General features: G+C 37.5%; 1 protein-coding gene across 2 annotated transcripts in view; it reads left to right on the top strand.

Moving 5' to 3' along the window:
- Window positions 1–4,421: 4,421 nt before the first annotated feature.
- Art8 (Arginine methyltransferase 8) overlaps window positions 4,422–12,178 on the top strand; it is a 52,033-nt gene continuing 44,276 nt past the window's right edge. The window contains exon 1 of one of the 2 annotated variants that reach the window (XM_081745748.1): window positions 4,422–4,723. The gene's annotated coding sequence lies outside the window, so the exon portion shown is untranslated. The other variant, XM_081745752.1, reaches the window with a different exon arrangement.

Consider the following 12,178-nt stretch of genomic DNA (forward strand, 5'->3'; position numbering starts at 1 on the left):
TTTAACATAATCTACGGCGGGAAAAACGAAACAAACTACGGTACAATCCGGTACAAACGAAAATCTTTCAAATGATTCAACTAAATCGTTTGTTCAACATGGTGGTGGGCCAGGTTAACACAGACCACCAATTTTGTTTCCTTAATTTATCATAACCTGTTACGGTTAAAGTAAAACTCTTTGCCGTAGAATCCGGTACTATCCAAGGGCTTTAATAGGACATACAGAGGTCATGTGTATCTGGTGTATTAAGTCGTGATTTGAGAGCCTGCTTGAGCTGGGCCCTCATTTTGTTTCGTTAATTTTTCATAATCCAGAACGGTACAAACGAAACAAACTACGGTACAATCCGGTACAAACGAAAATCTTTCAAATGAGCCAACTAAATCGTTTGTACTACGTGGTGGGGGGCCAGGTTCACACAGCGCCCCAATTTTGTTTTGTTAATTTTTCATAATCTATTACGGCTAAAATAAAACTCTTTGTGGTACAATCCTGTACTAATCAAGTACTTTCATATGACATACAAAAATCATGGGTACCCGGTGTATTAAGTCGTGATTTGGGGGCCTGTTTGATCTGGGCCCCATTTTGTTTCGTTAATTTTTCATAGTCCAGAACGGTACAAACGAAACAAACTACGGTACAATCCGGTACAAACGAAAATCTTTCAAATGAGCCAACTAAATCGTTTGTACTACGTGGTAGGGGGCCAGGTTCACACAGCCCCCCAATTTTGTTTTCTTAATTTTTCATAATCTATTACGGCTAAAATAAAACTCTTTGTGGTACAATCCTGTACTAACCAAGTACTTTCATATGACATACAAAAATCATGGTTACCCGGTGTATTAAGTCGTGATTTGGGGGCCTGTTTGATCTGGGCCCCATTTTGTTTCGTTAATTTTTCATAATCCAGAACGGTACAAACGAAACAAACTACGGTACAATCCGGTACAAACGAAAATCTTTCAAATGAGCCAACTAAATCGTTTGTACTACGTGGTGAGGGGACCAGGTTCACACAGCCCCCCAATTTTGTTTTCTTAATTTTTCATAATCTATTACGGCTAAAATAAAACTCTTTGTGGTACAATCCTGTACTAACCAAGTACTTTCATATGACATACAAAAATCATGGGTACCCGGTGTATTAAGTCGTGATTTGGGGGCCTGTTTGATCTGGGCCCCCATTTTGTTTCGTTAATTTTTCATAATCCAGGACGGTACAAACGAAACAAACTACGGTACAATCCGGTACAAACGAAAATCTTTCAAATGAGCCAACTAAATCGTTTGTAGTACGTGGTGGGGGGGCCAGGTTCACACAGCCCCCCAATTTTGTTTTCTTAATTTTTCATAATCTATTACGGCTAAAATAAAACTCTTTGTGGTACAATCCTGTACTAATCAAGTACTTTCATATGACATACAAAACTCATGGGTACCCGCTGTATTAAGTCGTGATTTGGGGGCCTGTTTGATCTGGGCCCCCATTTTGTTTCGTTAATTTTTCATAATCCAGGACGGTACAAACGAATCAAACTACGGTACAATCCGGTACAAACGAAAATCTTTCAAATGAGCCAACTAAATCGTTTGTACTATGTGGTGGTGGGGGGGGGCAGGTTCACACAGCCCCCCAATTTTGTTTTCTTAATTTTTTATAATCTATTACGGCTAAAATAAAACTCTTTGTGGTACAATCCTGTACTAACTAAGTACTTTCATATGACATACAAAAATCATGGGTACCTGGTATATTAAGTCCTGATTTGGGGGCCTGTTTGATCTGGGCCCCCATTTTGTTTCGTTAATTTTTCATAATCCAGAACGGTACAAACGAAACAAACTACGGTACGATCCGGTACAAACGAAAATCTTTCAAATGAGCCAACTAAATCGTTTGTACTACGTGGTGGGGGGGCCAGGTTCACACAGCCCCCCAATTTTGTTTTCTTAATTTTTCATAATCTATTACGGCTAAAATAAAACTCTTTGTGGTACAATCCTGTACTAATCAAGTACTTTCATATGACTTACAAAACTCATGGGTACCCGGTGTATTAAGTCGTGATTTGGGGGCCTGTTTGATCTGGGCCCCCATTTTGTTTCGTTAATTTTTCATAATCCAGGACGGTACAAACGAATCAAACTACGGTACAATCCGGTACAAACGAAAATCTTTCAAATGAGCCAACTAAATCGTTTGTACTATGTGGTGGGGGGGCCAGGTTCACACAACCCCCCAATTTTGTTTTCTTAATTTTTCATAATCTATTACGGCTAAAATAAAACTCTTTGTGGTACAATCCTGTACTAACCAAGTACTTTCATATGACATACAAAAATCATGGGTACCTGGTATATTAAGTCGTGATTTGGGGGCCTGTTTGATCTGGGCCCCCATTTTGTTTCGTTAATTTTTCATAATCCAGAACGGTACAAACGAAACAAACTACGGTACAATCCGGTACAAACGAAAATCTTTTAAATGAGCCAACTAAATCGTTTGTACTACGTGGTGGGGGGGCAGGTTCACACAGCCCCCCAATTTTGTTTTCTTAATTTTTCATAATCTATTACGGCTAAAATAAAACTCTTTGTGTTTCAATCCTGTACTAACCAAGTACTTTCGTATGACATACAAAAATCATGGGTATCCGGTGTATTAAGTCGTGATTTGGGAGCCTGTTTGATCTGGGCCCCCATTTTGTTTCGTTAATTTTTCATAATCCAGAACGGTACAAACGAAACAAACTACGGTACAATCCGGTACAAACGAAAATCTTTCAAATGAGACAAATAAATCGATCCTAGGACAATGTGGGAGGGCTGCGTGAAGTTGGCCCCCCCACTTTGTTTTCTTAATTTCTCATACTGCAGTACAGTACAAACAAAAATATTTGCGGTACAAACCGGTACAAACGAAGTACTTTTTATTGATATGCGGAAATCGTTTGTACCGAGAGGTGGGGGGGCCAGGTTCACAAGGGTCGATCTTTTGTTATATTTGTAAATATATTGTTTAAGACAGGCTAATCCTCTAGTTGGTTTGTCATTCGTATAGCAGAAGTTGTACTCTCTAAGTAAGTTACATAATTCGGATACACTGCGTTTGACCTGCCTTACATCAAAGTGGGAGTTTACATCACCCCGAACAACAATACTAAAATACTTCCACCTAGGTCTACTTAAAAATATAAATATTTTCTCAAGATTTTCTAGGAAAGTAACGGGGTTTCCGTCAGGTGACCTATAAATAGATACTATAACTAACTTAAGCTCTTCAATACAGACACCTGTAAACTCAAAATGTAGTTCATTACATAAATAGTTTAAGTCTAATATACTGCATTTCATCATATAGGACTTTTTTTTTTTTTTTTTTTACATAAATTGCTACACCTCCGCGTTTATGTTTTTCTCTACTATAACTATTGGCTACATAATAATCATCCATCACAATATATGGTATTTCATTTTGTTAACTTCCCCCATACCACTGCCAATACAATGCAATTGAGCTTATTTTGGGCTCAAGTAAAACGTGAAGTGGCGCAGAAAAACACTACTTTTAAAATTTCGGACGTAGAAATTTTAGTTACCGAAGAACTCGATAAAGTGACTCGTGAACAGTGGGCTGCTTGTGTGAAACATGCATAAAAACTGCAAAATGATGATTTTGTCAAAGAAATAGGACGCGAAGGAATTTTAGAACCAATAATAATAAATATGACCGAAAGTAGTGATAGAGACGACAGTGAGGATGAGGATGAAGATGAGGACGAACCATTAGCTTCGCCTCTGGATTAGCAGAAAACATGTTGAAGGTATGCTTGATTTTACTATTGTTTCTTATTCTTTTCAATTATTACATATTTGTAGAATCAATGTTATTTACTGATATATGTTATTTGCGACTGTTTAATATAATTTGCACGCATGAAGGGAAGTGGCAGTCTGACAACGTCTCCTTCGCACTTCATTGGCTCTCATCAAACGTCAAGAGGTTTGAGCCAGCCAGTAGCCAGGCCTTTAGTATGTCTCTAATCATACGTCAAAACGATCTGCATAATAAGACGGACGGGTTCTAGTTACAACCCACTTAAGCAGCGTAACTTATTTAAATATGCGGCTTTACGCCCAAACGTCCTGCTCCGACTATACACTGATCAAACTGTACTATTCTGCCATTTCTTTACATAAATTGCCCGTAGTGGTTTTAGAATCTGGGACTAGTTTTGTAAAATTTACAGAAGAAATGTGTATTTCAAAAGATGAATGTTTAAGTATAAAAAATATATGAGAACCTTATTTCTACTTCGAAAACACACTACTCCTCTCTGTAATTAGAGTCTCGATGCTAGCACCACCATCGTCTCATTTTCACCTGTCCTCTCTGTCAGCAACATCGCCTCCTTTTCCCCTTCATTCTCATAAATTTTTTGGTTCCGGCTTCTTTAACGTAGATTTGTTAATTTTTTCCTTATCTCCACCTGTTCTTCACGTCTTTATCTATATTTACAACGCCTGATTTTATTCCGCATCTTATAACTATCTCTAAAGATTCAACTTGTTCATCCATCTTTCACTTTTAAAGCTGTCGCTTATAAACTTCGCCGAGGCAAGAAGAAACCGAAGAAGAAGAAGAAATTATTGAAGAATCGGCATAACTTCTGAGTAGTCGGAAGTCGGTTCAAAAGAAGAAGAAAGATATCAGGTAAGAGCATGGCGTTATTTATGAGAGGCAGTGTGCTATTGTAGGTGTGCGGATCAAGTTTAAGGACACTACTCGAAATAGCTTGTTGAAAAAAAGATTTTTTCACAAAAAATTTTAGCTTATTCGGCAAATCTTTAGTTTAGGCAAGGCAGTGACAGGAACTGATTGCATTAAGTACAAGGGCAATATTGTAGTAAATTAAAGAACCCTTATTATTGCCTTTTTAAGGTCGTACATAGTCTATGAATAATCCCTAGCAACAGAAAGGAACCAATGAGACCTGTGATTAATACTAACAGTGACGGGATATCACTGCCTTGCCCAAAGTAAAGAGTTACCGCTTATTCTCTTCCAGAAAAATTGCGCTGGGTGATATGACAATACTCCATCTAGCGTAAATGAAGTTCAAGGATTTCCAGAAATAATTACTGAAAAACAATATTTTCAGTATTTGCATGATTAAAGCGTCCGGATTGGGGCCGCGGTGGCTTAGTGGTAGAACGTTCACCTCTGGTGCTTGGGGTCCTGGGTTCGATCCCAGTCCCCGCCAAGTGAACTTTGTGGTGGACAAACCGTGTGCGTGGGTTTTCTCGGGGTTCTCCCGTTTCTTCCCACTTTCTTCATTTCACTCATACCTCATCATCACCGTCTCCTTTAGTCTAACCGGCATAATCGTGGGACGTAAAACTTAAAGATTTCATAAAGCGTCCGGATATATGTCAAAATTAACGTAGTGGAAATAGTACAAACCAACCTGTGCTAGGTGGTCAAAATCGCGAATGCTATCGAATAGATTTATGGGCAGGGAGAAGTTGGTTCTTCCGCGCGTAGGTTAGTTTGAAGGGAGCAAGCGCGTCAAGATGGTATCTGCGTAATCAATAATAGCGAAGACGCGAGTTTTCGCAGTGTATGAGTTCTCATAGGTAGTTTGTTATGGATGTTGTATACTTGTAACATGAAATACAATTTTTATCTCCTTTGCAAATGTATTACGGCGTCAAAAAGTATTATAATCCAGTACTTTTTCGTATGCACTTATTTTAACCGTCGTATTTGTGGTTATATATTCGACGAGCCGAACTTACCGTTTAGGGAAGGAGGAGAAACGCCATACTTTTAGGAATTATTCATTGACTATCTAGGATGTTAAAAAGTAGGTAACAAAGCGACTTTGATAAGCAGTATTAATGTAGATCATCAGCGTTTTTTGCTTCCTCTTCCTTATCGATTGTTATTTGCTCTCGTTAACTTCAAACAAAAGACATCATTTCATTGGCCATCTGGCCTCCTTTCTTTTGAAAAAAAAAAAAAAGGGTAATAGTATACAACGGGTCCTCATCATCTTCTGTGGGCGTGGATACTGTTGCACTACGTATAAAAATGACTTTATTACATTTACAAGTGGTAATACAACACGCAAGAAACCCAGATCATGCTGTATTCACACTCCAACATGAAGTGTGAATACACCGTGATTTGCGATTCTTATGGGTTCCATTACCACTTTTACATCAAATAAAATCATTTGTATACGTAGTGCAACAGTAAGAAACATCCACGTGTACGTGACATGCAATATGTGTTTCAAATGCCCCACATATACTCATGCACAACGTACAAGGGCACATTATTATTCTTCGTATACCATATTTTAAAAAATCCTAGAAAAACATCTAAGTACAAGGGCCATTTCAAGAATGCAATAAAAATAAGGGAGGGAGTACCAAGCGAAAACGCGCACAGACTAAGTACAAGGGGCATACTATTGGTAATCAAGAAATATAAATCACTGTAAAAGTTAATGCCTACAATGACCTACTCAGCAATATACAAGTGCTTACCGCCCACGTGATGAAATTTTAATGAAATATATATCCACAGAAGAGAATGACTCATTAAGTAGAATAAAACACACTATTAGCAACATTTCAAAGCAGGAATATAAATACAGATAAAAATTGTACATCTTACTTACATGTGTTCCTACTGCCATTTTATACGATCCTTCCTCTCAGCGTGCTCCACCTACATTCAGAAAACAAAGCACAAGCGACGTCAATGTGAGCAGAACCATAAAAAAAAAAATAAATAAATAAATAAATAAAATTTAAAAAAATGGCAACTCCACGTAGGCAGAACCTCTAGCTAGAACTGCAGGACGTTATACGGCCCACAAGAAAATTCCCGAAAATGCAAATTAGCACTAAGTGAAAGTAAACAAGAAAAAACAAACTTCGCGTTGCGTTCAGCTCACAAAAACCTCTACGAAATGACCGCAAATTTTTACGAAACAAGGCTTCAAAACCGGTAATCAATCACGGTAGACCTGCTACTACTGCATACAAGTCTCAAACAGTTGAAGAGAGTTCGCCGTCGATCATAATAAACATGGAGTACGATCACAAAGGTGAAATACGCATCTTGTTTTTTACATTCGTATCACCAGGAAACTGAACGACACTCGCTTCGTTACCCCATTTTTAAGTTCCTAGATGTTCAATGAATAATCTGTAAAAGACTGCACTTCGTGCGTCCTCGGGAAGTGGCGAGTACGTTACGTAATCTATTATCTAGTGATGGGCAGTTTGGTTCCTTTTCCGGAATCAATTCCTTTGAATCCGTTCCGAAGAAGGATTCGTTCCTCCGGACCGAATCCTTTGGTTCCGCAAAGTTAAATGATTCCATAGTTTTTTCGATTTGATTCCCCCAAACAAGGATTCGTTCCTCTCTGGATCGAATCCTTTGGTTCCGATGAGTTGGAATAATTGTGAGTTCTCATATGGCTCTCCAATTCAATTCCTCCTTTCACCTAAAGTTGTCAAACCACTCTTATCGCGCCTGAGAAGTTGCTGCAGTGTGGTGGTGTGAGAAATTGGAATGAGTAAAACCAAAAGAAGGGATTGCGGTGTTTTGAAACATGTTCACAAGGTTCCGTTTTTTCCTGATAAGGCAGAGATAATATTACACATAGAACAAGAACAGATACAGATATTGTTTGTTTCTTTGAATTTTTCTGTTGTATTAAAGCGTTTTGCTAAGAGTTCACGTTGAAACTGTTAAAGAGTAACAAGTGGTCTTTTTCTTCTATTTTTTTTTTTTTTTTACATGACTATTAAACGTCAAAAAATAAATGTTTGTTATTTTCATTCTTAACTATTTATTTAAATACGTAATACCAGCAACATCAAACGAAGTCTGGGGCTTCCTTGTGTAGGAGTGTCATTTGGGGAGGGCAAGGGGCAATTGTCTATCCTGATTTTGAGAATTACACATTTTTTAATAAACTGTATAATAATAATAATAATAATAAACGCTACGCGCAATTTTGGTTCTCCTCGAGGGAGGCTCGAGTTGTATTTCCAGTGGCAACTCGTGTGGTTCGAGGGGGTGCGGTGGGTCAGTGGTAGAGCGTTCACCTCCGGTGCTTGGGGTTCCTGGTTCGATCCCACCTCGCGCCGTGTGGACTTTGTGGTGCACAAACACCGTGCTCGTGGGTTTTCTCGGGTGTTCACCCGTTTCCTCCCACTTCATTCTACCATTTTATTCATTTCTTATCAGGGTGGATTGATTTAAATCACGATTTAAATCAAGATTTAAATCACTTGATTTTTTAAATAAAAATCGTTGATTTAAATCAAATTCCGAAATAAGTTAATTTAAAGTGAAAATAAGTAAAATCCCGTTTCTGTTCTTTTATTTCAATTATGGAAGTTAATAATCATAATACAATGAGACTCAAATGTACAGTATAGTATGAAAACAAGTGTCATGCAGAGGATCATTAGGGAAAATCCCGTTTTGAACAGGTAACGGAACAATCCTGCTTTCTTCTGTTCGTAACAATGAGTTTGGGTTTTAAAATCGTTATAACTATTGCAACGGGGAAATCACCATCGATACTAAGATGAAAATTCTTTCGCGTGCGCGTCTGCTTGTTTGTTCCCAGATAATAGGGCGTATTTAGAGGGGTTCTATCCCCTCTCCACTTTTTTTTAAAGATTTATAACTTTAGGCGAAATTTGTGTATTTCGTGCCTCAAGCTAGTTCCATTGTTTTTTAATATGTCCCTACCAAATATCAGTAATTTTTGTAAAAAAAAGTGACATTTTGATAAACGTTGGTATACTTTTTCCTTAATGCTTATCCTTTTAAATTATATTACCTATTTTTATTCTATTAAAAATCGTATCTTCGTTATTCGATTAAAAAAGTACCAATAAACCTTTTTACTTCGTTTTTTTTTTTTAAGACTAAAGGCATTGTAGAACATGTTGCATATGCTTTCACGCCTTTCTGCGTCGAGTCATAGTGCGTAATGACATCATAAATTTAAAAAGATATTTTTTGTTATGCCTATTATTCTTATTTTTTGGCAGGCTTACATTTTGCATTCAAAAGACTGAAATTTTGCATACTCATTCACTGCACCCCTTAGTATTTTTCAGATGTTTTCAGATCTCTGGGTGAAAACAGGGGGGGGGGGGTCCAGACGGGAAAATGTAAAAAAAAAGATATTTTTAACAATTTTTTTTTTTTTTTTTTTTTTTTTTTTGGCGATTCAGATGGAGACATATGAATGTTACCGTTTGAAAGGCTGTTCTATTCTAAAGAGAATGATGTACGTACTATGCTCCTAGGATAAATAGGGATGACTCAGGAAACTTTTACCTGAGATCCTGTTTTATACGGGAATCTGGGGTATTTGAGGGATATTATTTTTCATAGGCTTACTTTAGTACCTACAAGATTGAAATTTTCCACATTTATTCAATGCGCCCTTAGTATTTTTCAGGTTTCAGATCTCTACCTTAAAACAGGAGGTGGGTCCAGAGGGGTAAAAAGTAAAATCGGATATTTTTAACAGAAAATCCCTTTTTTCGTGATTTTTCCGCCCCAGATACACGATGGAGACATTTAAATGGTACGATTGAAAATCTTTTTTATTCTGAAGAGAATAATGTACAAATCACGACCCTAGGATAAATAGAGATGTCTGAGGAAATTTTTATATTACATGCGGGTTATCTGGGGCATTGTGGGAATGTTTTTAGCTCATTGTTAAATATTTTCCCCGCCCTTACTATTCAAGATAGCTTGAAATTTTATACACACATTTAGTACACCCCTTAGTACTTCCCAGTTGATTTTGAGATATGTGCGTTAACACAAGGGAGTCCAGAGGGGATCAAAATTTGAAAATAAAATCAGAAAAATCCCACTTTCTCTCAAAATTTCCTGCTTCAGGGACATGATAGGGAAATGTAAATGTTACCGTTTCAAAGGCTGTTCTATTCTGAAGAGAATGAGGTATGAACCATGATCCTAGGATAAATAGGGATGATGCTTGACTGAAAGTCTATAATTTTCCTTTTAAAAAAAGACATACCAGTAATTTAAAAGGGTTAAGAAACATTGTTTGGGATTGTATAGGTTAACAATTGGGGATTAATTCAAAATTCAACCCTAATACTTTCACTTAAATGGCCTAATTAGCATTTAATACTAATTCCTATTGCTTTTTCTTCAGTTCGCGACTTGTAATTTACGAGCAGAAAGATTTGATTTAAATCAAAAAAATCGATTTAAATCAAAAAAATCAACAAAAATGATTTTTTTAAAAAAAATCATGATTTTTTTCCACCCTGTTTCTTATAATCACCGTCTCCTTTAGCCTAACCGGCATAACCGTGGGACGTAAAACTGAAAGATTTCATTTTCATTTTTTCGTGTGTTTCGGATTTGTCATTAGGTTGTAGACTCACATCACATACATTAATATCTTCGATGCTGAAAGAGAAGCTAAACTCCCTTTCCGCAAAAGTATGAAAGAAGTGTGGTGAATTATGGGAACTCATAAGCAGAGTTTCTTTCACACATATTTCTCAGGGAGAGGGAAAGGGAGTTGAGTTTGTTTAGCTTATCGTCTCTTTCAGTAGCTAGGTTATATGAAACGGGACCTACTGATTAATGTGGAATCCGAACCACATAAGCTTCCGCCGGGAATCGAACCCGGGTTTTCCACGCCAAAGGAGCGTACGATAACCGCTTAGCCACGAAGGAGCTCGAGAGGGAAAGGGATAAGGTAAGTAAATCACTATATCATATTCTTGTGCAGGGCATGACCTTTAGGAAATAGTCACATTTTGATCTTACCCTTTTGGAGAAAATTTTCTGGATGAATGCCAGAAGGGCGAGAATCTGTAAGGTTTAGGTTCCATTTTTTTATAGCTCGTATTTGCTAAATACAGATGACATATCATTCCCTAGTGTGGTTTAGAATTTCATTCCATTTTTAATGCTGATTGTGAAACAACAAGGCCCTCTTTGGATGACAACAAGCGCAACAACAATTGGATTCCTTCAGCATCTTAATAGATGAGTGCCCTTATCATGAATTATCTGATAAAAAAATTTCATTTCAGTTTAATATCCACTATTATGCCCTTTAGGCTAAACCCTAATCAAACAACAAATTGCAAATTTTATATTAGTATAGTGTTATATTGACATTACACCAGAATATATTGAATAAGAGTTTGTGTGTTACAGCAAATAGTTTTATTATCCATTTTGCAATAAAAATCTATAGACCTGGTAACGCTGAACACCTGTGAAAAAGTAAAAACAAAAAGAAAGAAAAAAAAAATAGTGATAAGGCTAGCAACCGATCTCCCCCTCTCCTCCAGTTGGGACAGCAGTTGCGAAGGTCAGAATATTGCAGAAAAGTGACAAAGTGACACGAGAGCGCGTAAGATTGCTTGTTTCCAGACATGCGCAGTACGTGCATTATTTGCTTCCCTGTTGTGCAGTGTCGGTTTATTCTTTACTACTGTTTTTGTCCCATCCATATCAATCCTACATCATTCATATCAATGCATTCGTCTGTTGTTTGGTTCCGCCATCTGGTTCCACCTACCGAATCCACTGATTCAATCCGTTAACTTCCTGAGTGAATCCGCCCAAATGAATCCGACTCCTTTCAGGGATTCAATCCTTTCATTCCTCTGAAGGATTCGTTCCGAAAGAACGAATCCTTCCGGAACTACCCATCACTACTATTATCAAAAAAAGTATGCCTTCGGAACGCAGTTTCACACCCGGTTAGGTTAGAGCTTTTAGGTTGGTTCTACCTGTATTATATCGATCGCAAGCGTCCATGGTCCATTACTAACGTACGAACCAAGATTTCCCGCCGTCTGTTTCTACCCATTTTGAACTTTCGTATTCTGGCGCCTTCCTCTTCAGTAAGTAGTTACACGTACAATACTTTCGCTACCATTGAAAATTCATTTCAATATGCTGTGCATACCAGAAATTACTTATATTCACATACTCCTCATTCCTTCACGAAAAATGTATCACATCGTATTTTACCTATAAATTTTCTGTTTTGTAGAACCGTCCGCTTGAGTGAACCTGAAATTGCTGGTCAAGTTTTGGCATACCACATTTTGG

Source organism: Thermobia domestica, chromosome 2 (assembly GCF_964235325.1).
Source record: "Thermobia domestica chromosome 2, izTheDome1.hap1.1, whole genome shotgun sequence".
NCBI lineage: Eukaryota > Metazoa > Arthropoda > Insecta > Zygentoma > Lepismatidae > Thermobia > Thermobia domestica.